Consider the following 27,799-nt stretch of genomic DNA (forward strand, 5'->3'; position numbering starts at 1 on the left):
TTAAATAACCAATATACTACAACTTATGATTTCAATATTTTGTTTGGTATATAAAAAAAAGATAAAGAAAAATCAAAGAAGAAGAGAAGATAAATGAAAAGTGATATAATGTGATTTTATTTTAGTTTGAGATAAAGGAAATAATAAAAAGAAATAGAAAAGTGTATTTGTAAATAACATAAATATCCTTTAATAAAAGGATATATAATAAAATAAAATGTTTTCTTAAAATCAAATATAAATAAAAATATTTAAAATAAATAAAGAGAATAAGAATGTAAAAATATTGATTGGAAATAAAAATAAGTTATAAATACTAAACATATTAATAAATTACAAATATTTATTTTATAAACAAAATAAAGTAAGAGAAATATTAACATGTATTCTTAGGATACATAAATATACTAAAGATAGAAAATTTGTACTGAAAATCGTACTTTTTTTCTTTCAAAAATCATACATTTCATTTTAAAAAAAAATATAATTACTATTTTAAAATCTTTAGAATATATTACTTCAGTTATATAAAACACATGTTAATAAAACCCATAAAATAAAACCAAAGTGTATGTAAACGAAAACATTTTTTGTTCAATGCATTTATCACATCCACAAGTAAAATGAAAGAATGTTAAAGAACTGAAAGTAAGAGAAAAGTGAAAAGAATTTTTAATTGTTTGGTAGAAGTGAAATGATATTTATGTGGGGTCCATGTGTCTCTTTCTTTCCGTTGTCATTTTTGTTTGTTCAAGACAAAGGAAAATAATTTTTTCCGTAACTTTCTCTCCCCCTCACAATCACTCCCTCTCACTCACATTTCTCATCACTCTCCCTCTCAATTACAACTTTCATCACTCTCTCTCTCACTCACAACTTCTTCTTCTTACATATCTAAATATCTATTTTTAGATATGTATGTCTAATATTTATATTATTTTTATTTGCAAATTGATACTAGTTTACATATCTAAATACAAATTAAACTTACATATCTAAATATCTATTTTCAGATATGTATGTCTAATATGTATTTTTATTTATTTGCAAATTGATACTAGTTTATTTCTTTTTGTTTTTACTAGTCTTATTTTACACTTGCATTTGAGTTACTATCTGGTTTTTTCATTTCATTTTTGAATATTTATTTTGAGTTTACCAATGTATGAATAAACAAGAAAAAAATGTTTTTTGGGGTCACTATTTTCCTCTTCCTTTTCTTATATGTTTAGAACTGTGTCTCCCTCATATCTCATTCTGATATCTCAAACACTATATCCCTTATATCTCATACACTATAGGCTAAAATAATATAAATATCTATTTTAAGATATGTCGGTTTGTACGATTTCTTTTCCCTTAATTGTTTTAAATTTGTTTATATTTATGTTAATTCTATCTGTTTGTTTTTTGTTACTTTCGAAGATTAACATGTGTGTTTAGTCTTTATTTTTTTTATTTGCAAATAGATATTAGTTTGATGAGTGCATTTCATATAGTTTTGTTATTGAATTTTTCTTAATATTATATGTCCCTAACGAAAAATTTATTATTTACTCCAGCCACAAAATTATTCTCATTCAACTTATTTTCACTCACATAAAATTATTTCCACTCAACTTACTTTTATTTCCCACTCATAAAATTATTTCCACACCCACTTAATTTTACTTTTTACTCACAAAATTATTTCCACTCGATATACTTTTAATTCCACTTATAATTATTTTCATTCAACTTACTTTTTATTCCACTAACAAAAAGTTATTTTCACTCAACTTATTTTTACTTTCCACTCACAAATTATTCCCAATCAACTTACTTTTAATTCCACTCACAAATTATTCTCACTCAACTTACTTTTAATTCCACTCACAACCACCATTGTACACAAATAAAAATGAAACAGGTCTCCACTAAGAGCAATCAGAATCAATTTTTGACAGTGATTCCTAATTGCCCTCAATACTTCCTTACAACTTTGAAGGTCATGTATAATCTGAACACCACAAGACCACTAGAGAAGGTAGTGGAAACATTAGCAGAACCAAAAGAAAGACAGAAGTGAGACAATGCTGACTATATATGCATGAGCCATATTCTCAACGATATGTCTGAATCTTTGTTCAATATATATCAAAGTAGCATTTCTGCAAAGGAACTATGAGATAAATTAGAGTCAAAATACATGCAAGAAGACACTACAAGTAAGAATTTTCTTGTTTCTCTATTTAATAATTACAAAATGATTGATAATAAATCACTAATAGAACAAATGCATGAGATGTTAGTAATAATGACCTCTGTTAGTTCAAAGATATGAGAGTTATTAGACAAATTATCAAAGATTGGTAGCGGAATATATTCAGGAGCAATGATTGACACAATTACAAATATTATCAATATATGAGACAAGAAACGATGCTTAATTCAGAATGTTAATCAAGACATAAAATCATTAATTCATACATTCAAGAATACGCATTTATGTAATATCAATAAAGAGTAGGGATAAGAAACAAATGCACCGAGATTTATACTGGTTCAACTATCAGTTTGATAGCCTACATCCAGTCCTGAAATCCAATAAGATTTCAGCCTTTTCCAATAGAATGAATTGAGAACTTTTTACAGATTATCCAGCTTCCTCAAAGCCTATCTATCTAACTCACTCACTCTTGTTTCTATACCACCTAATCCTTGTAGTTAATCTCCTAACTCACACAAGATCTAGGTGAAGCTTCTTCTTGATGATCTCACTCCAACAAAGATAACTACCAGTTTCCTTACTGGATTTCTAAACCTTCAATTACAGAAAATTGTCTTTCTCAAAGAATTAAAGAATATCAAGACTTTGACTCAATCACAATAGTATCTCACACAAAAAGTATTTAGCGAATGGATATTTTGTGTGTTGTAAAAACTTTTCTCTCAAAGTGTTTATCAAAGGTATTCAAATGTTATCAAAAAGTTTTTCAAAAATTGTTCAAGTGTTATGAAATTTTTTTAAAAGTGATTGAATCTGCTTATATATATTCAGAAAAACACCAGGATAATCGATTGCTCAATCGATTTTATAATGTTTTAAAGTTAGCTAAATCGATTGCCCAATCGACTTTCGCATGTCTTGTTTTTCTTGAATCTTGATCATATAAGCATGAATCGATTTGCCAATCGATTCCTTTAATACATAAATCAGAACTGATACTATGATTGTATCAGGATCGGTTGAGTAATTGATTATAGGTGTTTTGTTCAAACAACGAGATCAAAATAATCGATTGCTCAGTCGACTCCATAGTCACAGTCATAATCGATTTGGCAATGAGCTGGATCCTTTCTGTAACTTAAACATTAGCTTCAATCGATTCGTCAATCGATTGTGCTGATCACAATGACTCAGACTTTTACGTCAATCGATTTTCCAATCGATTGTGCTTGTTACAGAACCTCAGCTATTTTGACAAAATCAATGTGCCAATAGATTTATTCACAGTGGTTCTGATAAATGATTAACTGCAATTGATTGCATAATCGATTGCCACAACTTTGTAGTTTAAGAAATCTAATTCAATTGATGTCCCAATCAATTTGTTGGATCACAAAACTTATTCCTGATTTAAAAACTTTGTCACAATCGATTTGTCAATCGATTGATTCAATAAACGGTTGTTTCTGTGATTTGCAAAATCGATTGCTCAATTGATGTCCCAATCGATTGTCCAATTGATTGGATTTAGCCCATAACTCAGGTTTCACTAAAAATCTTTAACTAATCGATTGCCCAATTGATTCATGTAGTGAAAACTCTGGTTCTAAGTCAGACAATCGATTTATCAATTGATTCATCAATTGACTTATTAGTTGATTGATTTATATTCATTGGCAAATACTTAAGCATGAGACCATAGTGATTAGTCCAATAAACTAACTATTATGACACCTAATTACACAACATATAATTGCATCTTTCTCAAGCATATCCTCCAACTTTGGTTGATTCCTTGAGTTGCAAGCTTTTGTTCCAAGTGTATGGTGTCTGCTTGTTTGCCTGAAATATTTCTCAATTCAAATCATTAGATCAATCAAATATTTCATATGTACTGTGTGTTTGGGAATTAAATCAAAAACATGATCAGGGAAGCTCATGACTTACAAATGAGATTGAACGTATTCTTAATAACTACATACAACATAAGATGCACATGGATGAAACCATTATTGTATCCTCCATAGTAGACAAACTTACACCTTCGTGGAAAGATTTCAAAAAATCTATTAAACATATAAAAGATGACATATCTCTTGAGCAATTGCGTAATCACCTTCGTTTAGAAGAAGAGTACCGTAAACGAGAGAATACTAAAAACGAATTTACTGATGAAAAGGTCCATGTAATGGAAAAAGGAAATTCAAGCAAAACTTTTTAGAAAATAAATTGATATTTAAATATATCTCACTAAAAACACAATGGTAATGATGAACAACGAAAGAAAAGAAAATGAAGTTGTTATCATTGTGGAAAACAAGGACACTTTAAAAATAAGTGCAGGTTCTTTAAAACGAAGAACAAAGAGAAGAATTCAAGTGCAACAAAAGATAATCTTATTGCTGTCATTTCTAAGTTCAATATGATTGAAGATGTTGAATCTTGGTGGATAGACTCTAGTGCTACCCACCATGTGTGCAAAAATAAAGCACTATTTAAGACCATTGATGAAGAAGATGGAAGTGTTATGTACATGGGAAATGCCTCAACTGTCCAAGTCAAAGGAAAAGGAACAGTGAAGATTGAATTCACCTCTGGAAAAACACTTACTCTTAAACATGTATTTTATGTTCCTGAAGTTAGGAAGAACTTGATTTATGTACCTTTACTTAATAAGTTTGGTTTCAAATGTTTATTTGAGGGGAATAAATTTATTCTCTCTAAAGGGGGTATGTTTGTAGGGCATAATTACCTTTGAGTCTATGATTTATGGCATATGTGACTAGGACATGTTAACTTTAGAAAATTAAATGACATGATGAAATCAAATTTAATTCCGAATTTTGACAAAAATTAAAATTCGTGTACTACTTGCATGTTAATTAAAATCACAAGACAATCTTTTAAAAGAGTTGAAAATTTTTCTAAGGTATTAGATTTAATTCACTATGACGTATGTGATTTACATGGATGACCCACAATTGGTGGTAAAAAGTATTTTGTCACTTTTATTAATGATTACTCTAGATTTTGTTATGTTTATTTAATGCACTCTAAGAGTGAAGTTTTAGACAAATTAAAAATATTTAAAGCACAAGTAGAAGTTCAACATGAAACTTTTATTAAGTCTTTTGGAAGTGATATGGGATGGGGGTTCTATCATCCTAAGTATTTTGAGTCCACTAATATTGTGCATCAAACAACTGCCCCATATTACCCACAACAAAATGGAATTGCAAAAAGAAAAAATTGAGTATTAGAAGAAATAGTGAATGTCGTGCTATCCTATTCTGGTTTATCTAAAGGTTATTATGGTGAAGCCATCCTAACCTCATGTTCTTTGCTAAACAGAGTTCCTTATAAAAGCAACAAGGTAACCCTATATGAACTCTGGAAGAAAATAAAACCCAATATTAACTATATAAAAGTTTGGGGCTATACAAAAATTATTAAGGTTCCTGAACCAAAAAGAAAGAAATTTAGAGAGAAAGGTATTGAAAGTGTTTTCTGGACTATGCTGAAAATAGCAAAGCATATAGGTTTATGGTTATTGAATCTAATGGCTCATATCTTATTAATACAATGGTTGAGTCGAGAGATGCAATTTTTCAATAAAATAGATTTAAATCAATTCCACATCCCAAGGAAATTTTCCTTTCTAGTGCATAGAGTCTAAATAATAATGTATCTAATAATGATATTTTGACATGTTCAGAACCTAGAAGAGGTAAGAGAGCCAGAAAAGAGAAACGTTATGGACTATACTTCTTTATGTTCCTTGTAGAAAGTACAAATGATTCCATTAATAGTTATGTACCAATTTTTTATAATTAAGAGAGTGATCCAGACACATATGAAGAGGCAATAAAGTCTCAAGACTCTACCTTTTGGAAAGAAGGCATCCAAGAGGAAATGGACTCAATTATGGGAAATAAAACTTGGAAATTAGTAGACCTCCCACCTGGATCGAAACCAATAGGCTGTAAATTGATCTTTAAGAAGAAAATGGAAGTTGATGGTACGATTGATAAATTCAAAGCTAGAATTGTTGCCAATGAGTTTACACAAAAAGAAGGTATCGATTACTTTGATACTTATGCACTTGTTGCAAGAATTGTATCCGTAAGAGTACTTTTGGAACTAGCTTCTATCTATAAGTTTGTAATCCATCAAACGAATGTTAAAATTGCTTTCCAAAAACGAAGAGTTAGATGAAGAGGTGTATACGAAACAATCTTAAGGATTTGTTATCAAAGGGCAAGAACATAAAGTGTGTAAATTGACTAAATCTTTATACAGATTAAAACAAGCACCCAAGCAATGGCACCAAAAGTTTGATAAAGTTTTCTTTTCTAATTTATACAAAAGAAATGGATCTGACAAGTGTATTGATAGTAAATTTCATAATGGAAACGGTGTTATGATTTGTTTATATGTAGATGATATGTTAATCTTTGGCACCAATTTAGATGAGGTAGAAAAAACTAAAACTTTTTTATCAAAAAATTTTGATATGAAAGATTTAGGTGAAGAATATGTGATATTAGAAATTAAAATCATTAGAGATGAAGTAAATATTGGTTTATCCCAATCCAACTATATTGAGAAAGTGCTAAAGAAATTTGATCAATTTTATTGCAAACCTGTTTCTATCCCGTTTAATCAAAATGTTAGTTTACAACCACATAAAGGGTGTCCTGGGGAACAACTAGATTATTCAAAGATAATCGAATACTTGATGTATTCCATGACCTGTACCTGACCTAATATAGCATATGTCGTAGGAAGATTAAGTTGATATACTAGCAATCAAAGTAAAGAACATTGGCAGGCTGTTAATACAAAGTTAAATTTTTTGAAATGAACAATTAACTATAGTTTATTCTATAGTGGATATCCTTCAGTTTTGGAAGGATATATATATGCCTGTGGGGTAATCTATGTTGAGGATCATGTGATAGGGTTTCGGCAAGTGTACTAAATCATTGCAAGTAATAATTAAAACGGTAGTACTGAGTGTCCAACAAAAGGATTACGTTTTACTATCAAATTATATTTAATTACTAAAATTGAACAAAAAGTTCCCAAATTAATTGAAATAATATTTAAAATTAACAACAATAATAAAATTGATCCTTTATAATAAGAAAAAGGTCAGGGATCAGTTTCACTTCGAATCCAACCTTGGTGTCTAATTTGATCATAGTTACTGAATTCCTTTATTGAATTATTACCGAATTCTCTTTATTATTCTTTCCATAATATCTTAGTGACATAACTTTTAATTCCAAAGTAACCCATAATTCCTTAGCGGATTTAAGATTAGAATTAAGCATTACCGTACAAGAATTCTCTTTTTAAACTATTGTCTATGCAACTAATTTAATTGGTGTGACTACAAATTCATGAATTTTTCATCTCAAGCATTCGTAAAGTCCACTTCCGTTTCAAAATACGAATCATAGAACATTTTAATGCTGATCAAGCATAAAAAAAAATTAAGCACATAGATGAGAAAAATAATTCAATAAACTCATTCATATAACTAGAAATCAAATTAGAAAAGTAAGAGTTTCATCTTGTTACACTCATCCCTAACAAATAGGATTTAGTTACTCATCATAGAGATAGAAAATATTCAATGGTGTTAGAAACAACCGTCTTTGAGTTTCTATGCTAGGGCACAAGTCTCCCAACTTCTGAATAGTAAAAAAGATCCCTAAAAAGTGAGAAAAAACACATTTTTAAACATTCACACGTGTGCCACGCGTCCCAGGCGCGGAATTTGCGTTTCAAGCGCGACTCTGCAGATTAAAAGGGAGGGAAATGCGCCCCTGGCGCAGCTGTTGCGCTTCAGGTGCACAACTTCTCCTGTTTGACTTTTTCTGCATGTTGTAGCTATGGATCGTAGCATTCATTTTCACTTGGTTTGACTCCAATTAGACATCTCCAATTGTAGATATAGCTGAAATATTCCACATAGGTCATGTTGATTTCTCACCAAAATTCAGCACTGCATTAAAACAAGGAAACAACGCAAAACTACGAAAAATCTTTACTTAATCAAGGAAATAAGAACATAAGAATTTCATTAAGTCCAATAACTAAAATCAACAAAATATATCAAATAACTCCTTAAATAAACTAATGGTTATAGATAGATAAGACTAAAAACAATGAAAATATGCATATGATGAAGAGTCATCATTATGCTTCCACAAGTGGATGAATCTTCAACCTTGGTGGAGGTGTAGTTTCTTGGGGATCAAAGGAATAAACTTGCATTGCCGACTCCACCATGGTTGCAAAGTTGACGACCCTAGGTAGTAAATAGGTTGAATGGCTAAGAAATTTGTTGTATTAGATACCAATTTGGCCAAAGCCAATGGCACCGGTATCCATACATTGAGATAATCAATCCACACTATCCAAAACATATAGCCAAGTATATAATGGAAAATCTAGACATATTTTTTTAAGACATAGCTATGTAAGAATTGAAAAGAATGTTGCAGATCATTTGACGAAAGGTCTAACAATGGATATGATGTTGAAGACATCATTGGAGACGAGATTCAAGCCCATATCTAATTAATCATCACTAATGAAAAATCAACTCATACTTGAGTAACATCAAGTCTTGAGTTCAATGATAAAAGTCCAATATTAGAGTGATTGCAAGTTCTTAAATATAGATACATCTCATAGGTTAAAAGTACTTGGACTATAAGTTTAAAGTTGGAAGGTTGAGTTTTACTCTTAATAGACATATAGCATGAATTTGCTGAAATACATATTATGGTTGTATTTCTGATACAGTCTACCTATGTGATGATGAAGTGCGACCGCTACAAAGAGTTAAAGGACTTGACTCTTAAATTCTCATCAAAATGGTACATGACACAAGACCTTATCAAATGTGTCATCTTTATAATTCTTTTGATAGTAACGAGATTTCATATTTAAGTTGTTCACACTTTTTCTAATGAGAGTTCAATCCTAACATGTGCTTTCTTTTTGAATAAATTATTTTTGAAAAGGTGCAATTGTTGAATAAAACGTAAAGGAAAAATTGTAGGTGTCAACAGGGGTCATGCGCGAGACAAAGGCACAAGGCAACCACCAGATTGTTGAAACCATTGAATCATTATGTGAATGTTATATCTATATGCCCTTTCACAATCTGAATGGCAGAACTAAGAGTTGTACATCTTTCTCAAGTGAAATTACTTTTCTATAAATAGTGTCACTTTGGACAAAATGAGAAAACAAAAATTTGGAGATTACCATCCACTTTTCTCATCCTTTCTTATATTCTAAGTCATCTTATTTGTAACGCCCCAAATTTTTGATCCAAAAATTACTTAAAAATATTTGTTTTCTTTTAGAAACAACTATAATTATTTTTTCTTAGAAGTAGTTCATTATGTAATAATTTGAAGATGCATCAGAAAATGACTTGATATATTTTTTTTTGTAAGAGAATGTAATGCAATTTACTAAAATATTATTTATTCATTTATTTGCAAATTAATATTCCAGTTATTAGATCCATATTCATTTATGCTCCAAAATAAAATAAATTATATTTAAGTGAAATTCAAAAGAAAGGTTGACTGAAATTAATGGCATTCAATTATTTACAAGTAAATAAAATTTCACTTCCACATTTCTATTAAAAGTTAATGATGAAGAGTAAATAACTTTACAATGTACTACAAAAAAATTTAGTAATACAAAACATTATTTTTTAGGTAAAAGTCTCATTTTCCCACGTGCGTGCACCAATCAAACATCATTCATTCAACTCTTTGAGATCATTAGTACCTAAATGTTGGTGTAAGGGGTCAGTTCTTCCCACAACAAAATTAAACCAAATAATAAATTAACAACCATAAAATATGAATATAAAATCTTTTCGTAATAAAAGATTTAAAAAATTTGATTCTTTAATAGTTCTCAAAGACGTATCAAAAGTCATAGAATGTATCAAAATAAATGAAGTAGCAACCGTAGAGCAAATAATTAGATCAAAATAAAATAACAATAAAATATATGCAAGTTATGCATGCTCCTAAACGTATATGATCCGAATATAACCAACCACACAGGCGTCTACAAAGATGCATATGATATGTCATGAAATGATAATGATGCTCAAGATACATATCACCACCCACTTAGATAATCACACAAATCACCAGCCACTTAGACAACCACAAAGATAACAATATTTAAAATTCAAATCACCAGCCACTTAGGCAACCACAAAGATAACAATATTTAAAACACAAATCACCAGCCACTTAGGCAACCACAAAGATAATATTTAGAACACAAATCACTAGCCACTTAGGCAACCACAAAGATAACAATATTTAAAACGCAAATCACCAACCACTTAGGCAACCACAAAGATAAAAATATTTAAAATAAAAACCACCAACCAAACCACTTAGACAACCACATAGATAAAATATTCAAAACACAAATCACAAGCCACTTAGGCAACCACAAAAATAATATTATTTAAAAACACAAATCACCCGTCACTTAGGCAACCACAAAGATAAAATATTTAAGATTAAATTTTAATCACATAAGACATCAAAGTTTGATTCTCATAGATGCTTACAATCAAGAGTCAATAATTTTGTTATCCCAAATATATAACACACAAACACGTGAATAAATGTCTTACAGTCATAACTTTCATTTTATAAACTATAAAATTGGATTAACGACATGTTATTGATAAACATCAAAACTCAAATAACGAATAACACATACAAATATAAACTTTATTTCTTCTACTATAAATGTTCTCAGATTATTAGTCATTTAGACATACAAATCAAGGTTTGCCACTAAACACATCACAAAAATCAACTTAATCGTGTTATCATAATTAAAATTAAAACTTTACACAAATTCCCCCAAGACTCATATAGATTTCTTAAAAATCAAAACTTTGAAATGAAATAGGACAAAAATCGAAATTTTAAATTAAAGACATCCTAAAAAAAATATTACTCATGAGATCATAATAAAAATAATAGTTTTATAATTAAGTACACATAAACAACACAAAAATAATAACTTTACATCAAATATATGACATCAAACATATTACTCATGTTATAATAATAAAAATCAAAATTTATAATTAAGTTTATCAAAGCAAACATATTACTCATAAAAACAAAATATTATAGTTAACAAATAATAAATACTAGAAAAACATTTTAATTTAGGTAAATAGTTAACAAACAAATTTTGCGGCATTTAGATTATAATAATAAATACTAGAAAAACATTTTAATTTAGGTAACTAGAATACATTTTATAGTAATAAAAATATTCAATGATTGTTGATAAGGGAAAATCATTCTTAGTCCCTTTTTTTATATGTAACTTTTAACATAAAATAAAAATCTAAATGTTAACAAATAATAATAATAATAATAGTAATAATAATAATAATAATAATAATAATAATAATAATAATAATAATAATATTTATGGTAAAATAATTACAACAACATACTATCTTAACTCTTCATCTTACAGTTTGTAAACAACATTTATAAAATAAGGAAAACCTTATATATGTATATAAATTCAAAAAGAAAACGTAACTACATTAAATTTGTCTTAAGAAAATTAATTTAAGAAATAAAATCAAAATCAAATTAGTTTATCAAATACTTTTCGAATATCAAAAAATATCTTAACTAAGTAAATTAAAACAAAAATTTATTACTAACACTAATAATCACATTGAATTAAATGATATAGTTTTTAAAAAATTTGTAATTCAAGCAAACTAAAATTTATAGTTTCATAAAACTAATATAAAAGAGACAATGATGACAATATCATGTAACACTATATTTTATAACATAATAATACTAATTTGTATCAAGTAGAAGATGAAATTATTTTGTAATACTCATGATTATTGTTAACAAGACTAATTAAGCCAATTAATAGGTATATCACAAAACATTTAACGAGAGCAAGAAGTAGAGAGTCTAAGATTATTAAAACAAAATAGTCATACGATAAACAAGTAAAAAATTCATAAAAAGATAGTAAAATCTATCAAATTAAATAGAAGATTTCTAAATAATATAAAAAGACAATGCAAAGGAAACATACAACTAGACATAGAGATTTCAAATTTGAAAACAACTAAATAAATAATAAAATAACACCATTAAACCAAATATTTAAATCATATATTTAATGACAAAAATTCATCGAGGTTATACAATTAATCACACATAAGAATTTAAGTAAAATTCAATAATTAAAACACCAAACAATTAACATAATTAATAACACATAATAAAAATTTAAGTAATTCTTAAATATTCAAATTCAAGGTGCTTACACCATTAATGACACATAATAGAAAGTTAAGTTGTTAATAAAATCCAATTATTAGAAAACCAAATAGTTAACATAATTAATGGCAATAATAGAATTTAAGTAATTAGTAAAATTCAAATTCACGAAAGTTACACAATTAATGACACATAATGAAAAATTTAAGAGGTTAATAAAGTTCAATTATTAGAAAACTAAATAGTTAACATAATTAATGGCAATAATAGGAATTTAAGTAATTAGTAAAATTCAAATTCACGAATGTTACACAATTAATGACACATAATAGAAATTTAAGTAGTTAATAAAATTCAATTATTAGTAAACCAAATAGTTAACATAATTAATGACAATAATATGAATTTAAGTAATTAGTAAAATTCAAATTCATGAAGGTTACACAATTAATGACACATAATAGAAATTTAAATAATTAGTAAAATTCAAATTCAAGAACGCTACACAATTAACGACATATAATTAAAATTTTAAGTAATTAATAAAATTCAAAAATTAGAAAATCAAACAAATAACACAAGTAACATCACAATACATGCAAAAATAATAACTTTACATCAAATATATGACATCAAACATATTACTCATGTTATAATAATAAAAATCAAAATTTATAATTAAGTTTATCAAAGCAAACATATTACTCATAAAAACAAAATATTATAGTTAAATTCTTTAAGGCAAATAAAAATCAATATTTTTCTTTTAAGACATCAAGACATATATCAATATCTTACAAACTATTAATTTAATATCTAGCCTAACCATGGGGAAAGCCCTTACCTTGGACGCTTTCCTCAGAAAGATGAAGGAACAAAAACTTAGAGCTTCCACAAGAAAGAGAGGTAATATGTGGGTGGTTGTTTGAGTGACATACAAATATTTGAGATAAAGAAAATATAATGTTGCGAATGGAGACGTGAAGCTGATTAGAGAAAGAGAGTAATTTTTCTCATTGAGATTAATTGCACACAACAATAATGTATTCAATTGGAATAATATCATTCAATGACCAACCGTTATGAATTAATTGACATTCATGTACTTATGATTAAATTTTGACCAAAATTGACTTAGTCATTGTTCACTCTAAAAAAATACACCTACGAGTTTTAATTAATTACTAACAAAACCCCAACAATTAATTAATTAATATAATTATACTTCATCAAATAATTAAAATTAAAGGAACAATTATCTTACTATATCACGCTAAAATTAATTAAATAAAATATATAAATAAAACTAAGGATTTTCACTAATTCTATTATCTCCTTGGATAAATGCTTATTTGGTCTAAAATAAAACTAATAAATGATATAACTTCTATAATTTATAATTTAATTATACTTCATCAAATAATTAAAATTAAAGGAACAATTATCTTACTATTATCACGCTAAATTAATTAAATAAAATATATAAATAAAACTAAGGATTTTCACTAATTCTATTATCTCCTTGGTTAAATACTTATTTGGTCTAAAATAAAACTAATAAATGATATAACTTCTATAAATTATAAATTAATTAAATAATTCAACTAATATTTTCATCAACTAAAATAAATCAAGTAAGATAAAAATATCACTGCAGTTCACGTATAAAAAATAAAGTCAACGTATCTAACACATCAATTTTATGATTATCAAAAATAATCAAATAAATAAAATACACAGTTGTCCACATACGAAATAATTCTGCCATAAACCGTTCTGATGTAATTGTCACACCAAAACAATTAAATAGGGATTTGTAAATTTTAATTTAATTTCTTTACGAGTAGAATAAATTTTTAATTAAATAATAAATTACAAAAATTACTATTCGTTGCTCATATCATTGCTCAATTCAATAATTTTCACTAATGCATGCATTGTTGATTACTCCTTGGTTGTCGAAGTCTTACTTGCCATTAAATAAATTTTGTAGTAACGCGTTTGACATTATTTAGATAGTTCATACTCTTTCTTATTATCCTAGCTGTGAGCTTTTGGGCCTAAACACTTTAATTCTTTGTTGTGTGATTATCCAGACATGTATTATCCCTTCAGAACTTGCATTAATTCTGACTTGCATCACTTGTAATTTATGCATACACTGAGGCAATTTTGTTTGGTCGTTTGAGCCTTTCTAACTACCCTATGAAAATTTTACCTTTTGCTAACCCCTTTGAGCCTTGCCCTTTTCTTTCGGTCACTAGCCACATTACTTGGTTACTTGGAGTTAGGTAGGAAATTTTTGTCTTGTCTTGGTAAAATTTTAAGTTTGGGGTTGCTCATGGGATAGCAACCTTTTAAGTTTGGGGTGGTGATTCTTATAAATAAATAAAAAAGAAAAAAAAGAAGAAAAAAAAATTCAGTTTGTGCACTTTGGTAAGTAATATCTTTTTAGTTCTTTTGTCAATGTTTGAGAATCTCCAGAATGAAAAGGTGAAGAAAAATAAAAAAATGTAGAATAATTTGGAAATGTATGCCGAACTCCAAGTAGTAAAGCCTACTATCCCAAAATGTCCTACCCTTACCTAAGCCCCATTACAACCCGAAAGTCCTCCAAAAGTGTATGTGTTTGCTGCATTGTGATTGCTAACTAGAATTTTTTTAAGCCTATGGTAGCGTGATGCATGTTCTCGGATTTGAGTAATAAATTCGTAACCCTTTCTAAACACTTGAGAGAAATTTTGGTGAGATTGTGTGAAGAGAGAATTGAACTTGATGAATGAATGCTAAAGTGTACAAATTGTGTCGTTTTTTTGTAAGCAACCATGGAGCATGATAAATGTTTTGTAGTAGCTGGAACTTTGAAAGTTGAGATTGATTTGATTTGAGAAATTGAATTTAAATTTGCTTTTAACTGCACAATATCTGAAATAAATTGTTGTTTGGGGACAAACAATAGATTAAGTTTGGGGTTGTGATGACTCTTCATCATATGCATATTTTTCATTGTTTTTAGTCTTATTTATCTTTAATCATTAGTTAATTTAAGGAGTTAATTGTTATATTTTGTTGATTTTAGCTCTTTGATTTAATGAAATATTTATGTTATTATTTCCTTGATTAATTAGGGATTTTTCGGAGTATTGTGTTGTTATTTTGTTTTAATGCAGTGCTGAATTTTGGTGAGAAATCAACATGACCTATGTAGAGTATGTCAGCCATATATGGAGTTGTAGATGTCCATTTGGAGTCAAACTAAGTGCAAATGAAAGCTACGATCCATAGCTACTACCTTCATGAAGACACCGGAACCAAATTCAGACTCGAAAGAGGAGCAAATGCAATATACGTCGGACAACAGATGTTGAGCGCTTGGAGTGCGCTGGACACGCCTGAGGCGCGTTTCCAACCAGTCAACACTGTCTAGGCGCGCCTGGAGCGCATTTCCAGCGCCTGGAGCGCGTTTCCCGCGCCTGGAGCGCGTTTCCCGTGCCTAGGGCGCGTGACGCGCATCAACAACCATAAAAACGCAATTTTTCACTGTTTTAGGGATTTTTTTGACTCTTGGGAAGTTGGGAGACTTGTGCCCTAGCATAGAAACTCAAAGACGACCGTTTCTAACATCATTGAAGCAGTTTTATCAAGAATCATTCATGAATCTTTCTTGTAATTCTTCTCTAATCTCTATCTTTTTTATCTCTGTCATGAGTAACTAAACTCTATTTGTTAGGGATGAGTGTAAAAGGATGAAACTCTTATTTTTATGATTTGATTTCTAGTTGTATAAATGAGTTTATTGAATTATTTTTCTCATCTCTGTGTTTAATGCTTTTTATTGCTTGATCAACATTAAAATGTTCTACGATTTGTATTTTGAAATGGAAGTGGACTTTACGAATGCTTGGGATGAGGAATTCATGAATTTGTAGTCTAGACATAGATGCAGGTCATGAAACTAATTAAATTAGTTGCGAAACAATAATTTACAAGAGAATTTCTGTACGGTAATGCTTAATTCTAATCTTAAACATACTAAGGAGTTAGGGGTTACTTTGGAATTAAAGGTTATGTCACTAAGACATTAGGGCAAGAATAATAAAGAGAACTCGGTAATAATTCAATAAAGGAATTCAATAACTAAGATCAAATTAGACACCAAGGTTAGATTCAAAGTGAAACTCATTCCTGACATTTTTCTCAATTTATAAAAGATCAATTTTACTACTGTTGTCAATTTTAAATATTATTTCAATCAACTTGGGTACTTTTTGTTCAATTTTAGTAACTAAATATAATTCAATAGTAAACGCAATCCTTGAGTTCGACACTCGGTACTACCGTTTTAATTATTACTTGCAACGATTCAGTACACTTGTTGAAACACTATCAGAAACATACTATTGAAAAATACTCTTGGTGTGATAGTGCAAATTATATCAAGATTTTCCAAAGTACCCTGAAGGGGGTTTGCTAGTTATCTCATTTGCATCTCATTGGTGGGGTGTACCGAACCTAAAGGCTAGTGTAATAACACACTTTGGAATTTGCTACATATAATCTTCATCAACAACTTCACTATTAAAGTCTTGCAGTAATTGTCACCAACAAAGGTCCATAAGTACCACACAATATCGACACGTAAAAAAGTAGTTTCAATAAATGAAGTATCCAATTTCCTTTTATTTTATTTTAAAGAGCATTATTGTACCATTCTCTCTCTCTCTCTCCCTCTCTCTCTCTCTCTCTCTCTTAGTGGCTGGACCACAATTAAAGAACATTAATGTGCCACTTTTAAAAAGCTTTATTGTACGATTTGTGATTTCTTACATATAGTCTTTCTTTATCTATTTGTGTTTTCCCTATTAGCCTCTTACTATTTGTGAGCTTTTTGATTTTAGAGGAAAATTCGTCTCATTGTTTGTTCCATAGGACAAAAGGAGAGAGGTCCACAAAGCACAACATCACATGGGGTTGCTGACAATGCAAGTGGACCATTGATATTTATAAAAATGTCAAGCTGCTTGTGTATGAGTCCTACCAACAACCAACAACTACCCTTATGAGTGACGCCATATATTTAGATTTTAAGTTTAATTGCAAATTTTATCCCAATATTATTCAATTCACATAATTAATCTTCTATTTGAAAATTCAAATATTTTGGCCCTCTCTCAAATTTTTGAGAAAAAAATGACAATTTGACATACAAAATCTCTAATCTCTCTCTAAATTTAGTCACTTCAATAACACACCTCTCTCTTTGTATCACTACCTAATTTTCACGACTTCTCTCATTGAATTCAGTATCTCATCCACCAACTTGTTTTTGCTTTCGTTGTTGTTCTTGTTCTCTTCGTTGAGCTTTTGAGTCGGTCTTTCGTACATTGCTTCAACAAGTTTCACCAATGAATCAAACTTCGTCAACATATCAATGTTTCTGGGACTTAAGATCGAAAGTTCCCAAGAAAATAGAATTAGTGAAGCACATATGAGTTGTTCAATGTGATGTTGTTTTAATGCGTTTTGTTTCAAATGCAAACAAACTAGAAGAGTGATGAGTTTAAAAAGAAATTTGAGGACAATGACTTTGGTTTGAATTCGGATTTGCAAATACTTGGGTCGAAGAAGTAGAAATTTAGGATGAAAAATGAAGATTGTTTGTTTTTAAAAATTATTTTGTAAATTTATTTTTAAGATTTATACTTTTTAAAATTAAAAAAGTAAAAATAGATAAATAATATTTTACTTCTCATTTTTTTGTTTTTTTAATTCTTTAATAAAAAATGGTTTAAAAAAATTAAATTACCAAATAAATTATTTGTTTTTCTCAACTCTAAATCTAATTTTAAAATAGATCTCTCAAACAAAATTTTTCTTGAATGATATTCTTTCAAACATTTTTCTAATTTCAAATTTTTAAAATAATTTTAAAAAATTAAAGTATAAAACGATTTCAAACAAATTCTAATACTCTTTAAAAAAAAAAATATTGGACATTTCATTTACTGAAATGTTAAGTATTGATTTTGAAAGGTACCAATAAGTAGTATAGTGGTACAACCATGTGGTGTGACAGATCAATAAATATTTGCACAATATGTGGGTTAAGTATTGATTTCGAAAGGTACCAACAAGTAGTATAGTGGTAAAACCATGTGATGTATCAAATCAATAAATATTTGCACCAATATGTTTGTTTTTCTACTTTGATTTTTGACAATAAAAAACAAGACTATCATATAAGCCAAATCGTTTGTGTAACATCCTAAATCAAAGGATTAAAAATAATTAGAATTTTAAAATATTTTAAATTATAGATTATTATGATTATATTATTATTACTATTATTATTATTATTACTATTATTATTATTATTATTATTATTATTATTATTATTATTATTATTATTATTATTATTATTATATCAACAACTAATTTGCTTAAAATAAGGTAACATTAGTAAGTTGTTTGTTTGAGACTGTAATAATAGGAAGTTTGTTTTGTTTCTTAACGGTTTATGTGAAATAGATAATAACAAACAAGCTATTATAGCAAAATTTTGCTACCTAATTATCTATTATTAAGGAGTCAAACAAAATCAAACAAACAATCCTATATGAATTCAATATGTATTCGTTTTATTTGTAACAACCAAGAGTTTAGTGGGGCAAATATAGGATACCTGGTCAAACTATCTTATAAATATTTAATTATATATAGATAAAAAGAAGAAAATAAAAAACTCAATAGAGAACTATATAGGCCACCATAAAGAGGAGCGAAAGTATGATTGTGTTTGCAGTAGCAGCGGTTAGTAACGATTAACACATACAAAACTTTGTATAAAAGAACGCTTCAAGAGGTGAGTAATCACACCCTTTAAACTTTCATGGTACATTTATTTTGAGAATTTGAGAATTTGAGATGGAAAAAGAGTTAGATATTATGAATGGTATTTGCTTATAAAAATATATTTTGTCGAAAACCTAACTCTATTAAAATTGGGATTTTATGAACTGTAATAATAGATTATGAATTGAGTTATATACTACTGTTTGTTGAAATACCGTTTTTATGATTGTTTGAATATATATTCTTTAAAAAGATTGTTTTATTATATTTTTTCGAATGATTGTTGTTATTATATATTCAAATAAAATATTATGTTAAAAATATGATTTTACGAATATGATAGTTAAAAACGTGAATTATTTGAATTGTATGTGTTTGAGACATATATATTCTTTAAAAGATTGTTTTATTTTATTTTCTTGAATGACCGTTGTTATTATATATTCAAATGAAATATTATATTATAAATATGATTTTACAAATATGATTGTTAAAAATATGAATGATTTTGATTGTGTGTGCTGGAGATGGGTCTTGTACCCCACATATTGATGAGTTTTAAACTTCATAAAGAGATGAAGTTTAAACTCCACATGGATGAGTCTTGTATCCCACATATAGATGAATATTAAACTTCACAAAGAGATGAGGTTTAAACTCCACATGGATGAGTATTAAACTTCACAAAGAGATGAGGTTTAAACTCCACATGGATGAGTATTAAACTTCACAAAGAGATGAGGTTTAAACTCCACACATATAGATGAGTATTAAACTTCACAAAGAGATGATGTTTAAACTCCACATGGATGAGTATTAAGCTTCACAAAGAGATGAGGTTTAAACTCCACATGGATGAGTATTAAACTTCACAAAGAGATGATGTTTAAACTCCACACATATAGATGAGTATTAAACTTCACAAAGATAAGAGATTTAAACTCCACATGGATGAGTATTAAACTTCACAAAGAGATGAGGTTTAAACTCCACACATATAGATGAGTATTAAACTTCACAAAGAGATGAGGTTTAAACTCCACATGGATGAGTATTAAACTTCACAAAGAGATGAGGTTTAAACTCCACACGGATGGGTCTTGTACCCCATACATAGATGAGTTTTAAACTCCACAATGAGATGATATTTAAACTCCACACATATGGGTCTTGTACCCCACACTGGATGAGCTGGTGCTCCATATGATTAAATAATACTCACTTCGCATAAGTAGTATATCTCCATCATTGAATTGATTGATTATTTTCTTCAAAATAAATGTGTATATTGGAATTATCTGATTATGATAGACGTGGATTATCGTTAATTTAATTGATGATTTTTTTTATTAATTATTGGAAGTAGTTGGTTATTATAGAGAAATCTTAGTTATATCATCAATAGTTCTAAAGAATATTTTTAGATGAAGGCGGGTGCCATCATCGACTTTTTTTCTGGTTACCGCTCCGGCTGAGAACAATACTTGTTTTAAAATTGTGTGTATTATTCACTGGGATTTAGTATCTCATTAAAATGTTGTTTTCAGATACTGAGACCGTTGGGGATGTCGAGAGTTGAGAAGTCCTACCTCCCTTGAGAAGAGTGACTTCCTTCAATTAGGTTAGTAGATCAAAAATAAGTAGACATAGTGTCTACATCGTACTTTATTTCGAGATTAGATATTACTTTCTCAGTTTTGGATATTTTAAATATTAAAGATTTTTTTAGTTGTAAGGATTTATTTTGAGATTTCATAATATTACTTCTTTCGAACAATTCATTATTTATTATAGTACCTTATTCTCTTATATAACTTTGAAATTTTTTCCATTATTACCTCAATTTTTATACCCACGTAACTAGGTGTTACAGTTTACACCAATATATTTTATTTGGTGGACCTATCCCTATGTAATGCATAATTTGTTAGATTGGACTACATTAATTTATAGTAACATGGTCAAGTACATAAATTTTCCATTGACTTAAAGAATCCAATGCATGAAATTGATACAATACTACATACACAATTTGAGGTAGACAAACAAATTTACAAGCCGTTTTGAAAAATTGAGATACTTTTGTAAAACTATATGTTTCACTAGTAAATAAATAACAAGAGTTGCCACCAAAAAATTAAATAACCAATATACTACAACTTATGTTTTCAATATTTTGTTTGGTATATAAAAAAAAGATAAAGATAAAGAAAAAACAAAGAAGAAAAGATAAATGAAAAGTGATATAATGTGATTTTAGTTTAGTTTGAGATAAAGGAAAAATGAAAAGAAATAGAGAAGTGTATTTGTAAATGACATAAATATCTTTTAATAAGATGATATATAATATAAAAAAAAAAAGTTTCCTTAAAATCAAAGATAAATAAAAATATTACACATAAAAAAAGAGAATATGAATGTAAATATATTGATTGGAAATAAAAAACGAGTTATAAATACTTAACATATTAATAAATTCAAAATATTTATTTTATAAACAAATTAAAACAACAGAAATATTAACATTTATACTTAAGATACATTAATATACTAAAGATAGAAATTTTGTATTGAAAATTGTACATTTTTTTTTTCAAAAATCATACATTCTATTTTTAAATATAATTTAGAATATATTACTTAAGGTATATAAAACACATGTTAACAAAACTCATAAAATAAAACCAAAGTATATGTAAACGAAAACATTTTTTGTTCACAGACTAAAAACAGAAAACTAATGGCATACAAAGGATGGAACTAGCTATTCAAGAAAGAAAATAAAAGTTGAGCCATTTTAAATAACTATGCACACAAAAAGAAATTCATTTAGTCAAAAGAAAATAAATTTCACATGAGTGCCATAAATGATCCGTACCAGTCAGTGCAACATATGTAAATTTAATTACCACCATTTACTCTTCAAAGCTTCACAAACATTACATCAAATCAGATCAAAAGATAAAGTATTTATCACATACACAAAATTCAACTTTTTACAAATTGATATTACCACTTTGCTCTGTTTGGATTACAAAAGTAAGTGAAAAGAATGAAAGTAAAAGGAATGAATGTTAAAAAATTGAAAGTAAGTGGAAAGTGAAATGATTTTTAATTGTTTGGTAGAAGTGAAAGTAGAAGAAAAGAAAGATATGTATATTTAATAAATGACATAAACACCCTTGTATGTAAAAACATTTATAAAGATATGTAATAAAATATGGTCTGTATTGTCTTTTTGCTCTAAAAACGGACTATTTTCCACTTTCAACTCACTTGTGGGCAGAAAAAATATTCATATGGGATCCATGTGTCTCTTTCTTTCCTTTGTCATTTTTGCTTGTTCCAAACAAAGGAAAATAATTATTTCCCTCAACTTTCTCTCCCCCTCACAATCACTCTCCCTGTCGCTCACAACTCTCATCACTCTCTCTCTCTCCCACTCCCAACTCTTACCACCTCAAGGCTCAAAATAAACCACCACTCACAACGCTTATATGTATAGAACTGTGTCTTGTTAGTTTGTTTAATTATTTTCTGTTTGAATAAGTCTTCTAATTAGTAGGAGCAACGACTAGTTAGACTTAGTATTAGCTGCTATCTTTTAGGAATTAGTTTTCCCATATTCTTAGGAATTTCTGTTGTAAGTCATGGCTATATATATAGCTAAAATGTGAAATAAAAAAAATTATTTCTCACAAACTACAGATTCAAGCTTCACTCTTCACATTTGGTATCAGAGCCTCTTCACAGGGGCCTGAGTTTTGTGAGAGATAGAGACAACAGTTTCTAACAAAGTGAGAAAGAGAGATAGAGATGAGAAGTGAAAAAGACAATTTCGTCATCATCCCCAAATTTGATGGTGATTATGAGCATTGGAGCATGCTCATGGAGAATATGATCAGGCCTAAAGAATGGTGGCACCTGATTGAAACTGACTATGTTGAGCCAACTCGAGGAGAGGTTCTCAATGGAGCACAGAGACAAGCACTGGCAGACCTTAAGCTTACTGATCTTAAGGTCAAGAATTATTTATTCCAAGCTATAGATAAATCAATTCTCAAAACCATAATTCAGAAGAATACATCTAAGCAGCTGTGGGATTCTCTCAAAATCAAGTATCAGGGAAGTGAGCGTGTTCAAAGGGAGCAACTGCAACGCCTTAGAAGAGATTTTGAAATATTAGAGATGAAGGAGAATGAGACTATCACAGAGTATTTTTCGAAGGTACTCTTGGTGGCAACAGAGATGAGAAACATGGGAGAAGACATGCAAGACAACAAGATAGTGGATAAAATATTGCGTACTCTTTCAGAAAAATTCACCTACGTGGTATGCTCGATCGAAGAGTCAAAAGACATTAGCAGCCTATCTGTTGATTCGCTACAAAGTTCTCTACGGTGTCACGAACAAAAAATCAACAGACACCAGACCAAAGGTTCCACCAGCGAGGAACATGTCTTGAAGATCTCATCAGAAGAAGGAAGGTTTAGTGAGACACAAGGAATAGGCAGAGGTGCATTCCGAGGACGAGGCAGAGGTCGTGGAAGAGTGGGAAATCTCTAATTGAATGTTACAAATGTCACAAGCTGGGGCATTTTCAATTTGAATGTCCTAGCTGGAAGAAGAAAGCAAATTTTGTGGAGTTAGGCGAAGAAGAAGAACTTCTTCTTATGGCTCACGTAGAGATGCAAGGAGCGAAAGTAGAAGACTTGTGGTTTCTTGACAGTGGTTGCAGCAACCACATGACAGGGGTAAGAAAATGATTTTCTGAGTTAGATGAGACATACAAACATTCTGTGAAGCTCGGAAAGAATGCAAGGGTGGTGGTTCATGGAAAGGGTTGCATAAAGATCAAGATTGATGGGTTGGTTCAAGTGGTCAGAGACGTATACTACGTTCCAGGCCTTAGCAACAATTTGTTAAGCGTCAGTCAACCACAAGAGAGAGGCTTGGCAGTATTAATACAAGATAATACTTGCAAAGTTTTTCATCCAATAAGAGGACCCATCATAGAGACCAAGATGAGTGCAAACAGAATGTTCGCAGTTGTTGCACAAATAACATAGACAAGCTCTTGTTTCCAAGCTACCACATATGATGAAGCATACATATGGCATTGCAGATTTGGGCATCTAAGTTATAACAACTTAAAGATGTTAAGTTCCAAGGAGATGGTTCTTGGACTACCACAAATTGGGACACCGACTAAAGTATGTGAAAGCTGTCTTGTTGGAAAACAGAAGATAGAGAGTTTTCCGAAACAAAGCAAGTGGAGAGCGACGAAAAATCTGCAGTTGGTGCACGCAGACATTTGTGGTCTAATTAATCCTATGTCAAACACCAAAAAGAGGTATTTCTTGAGTTTTATTGATGATTACAACAGGAAAATGTGGAGCTTTCTCATTGCAGAAAAATCTGAAGCCTTCAACTCCTTCAAAGTATTCAAAGCAAGTGTTGAAAAAGAAGCTGGATTGCCGGTTTGCTGTCTAAGAACGGACAGAGGAAGAGAATTCAACTCAGATGAATTTATCGAATTTTGCAAAGGACACAACATCAAAAGGCAACTAACGACTGCCTATACTCCTCAACAAATCGAAGTAGTGGAAAGGAGGAATCAAACAGTAATGAATCTGGTACGAAGCATACTATCAGAAAGGAAGATGCCAAAGAAGTTTTGGGATGAAGGTGTTAAATGGATCACGTATGTCTTGAATCGCAGTCCCACATCAGCATTACAAGAGCAAACACCAGAAGAAGCTTGGAGTGGCGTCAAGCCTGATGTGAAACACTTTAAAATATTTGGTTGCGTTGGACACGTACACATTCCACAAGCAAACAGAACCAAACTTGATGATAAGAGCTGCCAGGCCATCTTTCTTGGTGTCAGCGATGAATCCAAGGCCTATAGAATGTACAATCCCAACACTCAGAAGATTATGATAAGCAGAGACGTCGTTTTCGAAGAGAATAAAATTTGGGATTGGGGAAGGAATGGAAGTGAAGACAACAACAGGAATGGAATTGAAGACAACAACACAAACTCTAATGTTCTCACTAGGGAAGATGAAGTTGGAGAGGAAGAAGGTGGAGCTGTTGAAGAAGAAACATCAAATGTTGATGGAGACAATACTAATGGAGAGGCTGAAATTGTTGAACAAGAAGTAATAAACTTGGGATCGAGTAACTCATCCAACAGCTCACAAGAGAGACGAAGAAGAACACAAAGAGCACCTGCGTATTTGCAAGATTATGTCACAGGGCAAGAGCTATCAGATGAAGAGGTATATGCATTAATCTTGGAAGGACAAGTCCTTCAAGTCTTCACCTCAAAGGAAGACCCAGTGAGCTACGAAGAAGCTTCAAAAGAAGAGAAATGGAGGAAAGCAATGCAACAAGAGATTGAATCAATTGAGAGAAACAACACTTGGGAATTGATACAACTACCTGAAGGAATGAAAATTATTGGTGTTAAGTGGGTTTTCAAGATCAAGTTCAATGAACTTGGAGTGGTGGAGAAATACAAAGCGAGACAAGTGGCCAAAGGGTATGCACAAAAGTATGGAGTTGATTACACAGAGGTATATGCTCCAGTGGCAAGATGGGACACAATCAGAATGATAGTGGCAACTGCAGCTCAGAGAAACTGGACTATTTATCAGCTTGACGTAAAAAGCGCATTCTTACATGGTGAGTTAAATGAGCTGGTATTTGTTGATCAACCTCAAGGTTTCATAAAAAATGGAGATGAAGGAAAAGTATACAAGTTAAGGAAGGCTCTCTATGGGTTAAAACACGCTCCAAGAGCTCGGTTCAACAAGTTCGAAAGATACTTCATCGAAGAGGGATTTGAGAAATGTGTATCTGAACACACGATGTTCATAAAGTCTGAAACTGGAGGTAATATTCTGATTGTGAGTCTTTATGTGGATGATTTAATATTCACAGGGAATTGTGAAAGTATGTTTCTGAATTTCAAAGAATCGATGAGGAGAAACTTTGATATGACTGATCTCGGGAAAATGAGATATTTTCTCGGAGTTGAAGTATTGCAGAAGAAGGAAGGGATTTATATCTGTCAAAGGAAGTTTGCTAAAGAAATTCTGGAAAAATTTGGCATGAGTAACAGCAATGGAGTCAAGAATCCGATAGTTTCAGGAGTTAAGCTCTCAAAGAAGGGAGGAGTTGAAGTCGATCCTACACTCTACAAGCAAATGATAGGGAGTTTGATGTATCTCACTATCACACGGCCTAACTTGATGTTTGTGGCATGTCTTGCTAGTAGATACATGTCTGCCCCCAATAGATCTTCATTTTCAGGTGTTGAAGAGGGTGTTTAGATATATCAGAAGGACAACAGAGTTTGGGATTCAATATCAACGAGGAGGAAATGATACATTACTATCATATACTGATAGTGATTATGCTGGTGACATAGATGATCGTAAGAGTACATCAGGATACGTCTTCTCATTAAGTGGAGGAGCTGTTTCGTGGAGTTCAAAGAAGCAGCCTATTGTAGCACTTTCTACCACAGAGGCAGAATATATAGCTGCTGTTTCGTGTGCAACTCAGGGAATTTGGATGAAGAGAATACTTGAAAAGCTTGGAAGCAAACAAGGAGATTGTATTTTGGTTAGGTGTGATAACAGTTCGACCATTCAACTGTCAAAGAATCCAGTACTACATGGACGTAGTAAACATATTGAGGTACGTTTTCATTATCTAAGAAATCTGACTGAGGAAGGAAGAGTGAAGCTGGTGCATTGCGGTTCTCAAGACCAAATGGCAGATATCATGACTAAGCCCTTGAAGCTTGAGTCATTCACGAAGCTGAGACAGATGTTGGGGGTGATGGAAGTTCCTTTGTAAACTGCTTTGCTTTCAGCGTGCAGTTTAGGGAAGGATTTGTTAGTTTGTTTAATTATTTTCTGTTTGAATAAGTCTTCTAATTAGTAGGAGCAACGACTAGTTAGACTTAGTATTAGCTGCTATCTTTTAGGAATTAGTTTTCCCATATTCTTAGGAATTTCTGTTGTAAGTCATGGCTATATATATAGCTAAAATGTGAAATAAAAAAAAATTATTTCTCACAAACTACAGATTCAAGCTTCACTCTTCACATGTCTCCCTCATATCTCATTCTTATATCTCAAACACTATATCCATGATATTTCAGACACTATAAACTAAAATAATCTAAATCTCTATTTTAAGATATGCCGGTTTGTGCGATTTAGGGCCTGTTTGATTTGCTTTTCAAAAACAGTATTTTAATTTTCAAAAAATAAAAAAATTAAAAAACTTGTTTGAAATGTTAATTTTTAAATATCAGTTTTTGAAACTATTTCCCATTTTCTATTTAAAAAAATAAAAAAATAGAAATAGC

General features: G+C 30.0%; 1 long non-coding RNA gene across 2 annotated transcripts; it reads left to right on the top strand.

Moving 5' to 3' along the window:
• Positions 1–314: 314 nt before the first annotated feature.
• On the top strand, positions 315–9,727 carry LOC113787097 (uncharacterized). 2 transcript variants are annotated; one of them, XR_012163380.1, is made up of 2 exons: positions 315–2,207; positions 9,029–9,727. It is a non-coding gene; the product is annotated as an uncharacterized lncRNA (long non-coding RNA). The 2 variants fall into 2 exon arrangements; XR_003473368.2 differs by having other exon boundaries at positions 9,250–9,727.
• The last annotated feature ends 18,072 nt before the right edge of the window (positions 9,728–27,799 follow it).

This window comes from Cicer arietinum, chromosome 6 (genome assembly GCF_000331145.2).
Source record: "Cicer arietinum cultivar CDC Frontier isolate Library 1 chromosome 6, Cicar.CDCFrontier_v2.0, whole genome shotgun sequence".
In the NCBI taxonomy this organism is placed as follows: domain Eukaryota; kingdom Viridiplantae; phylum Streptophyta; class Magnoliopsida; order Fabales; family Fabaceae; genus Cicer; species Cicer arietinum.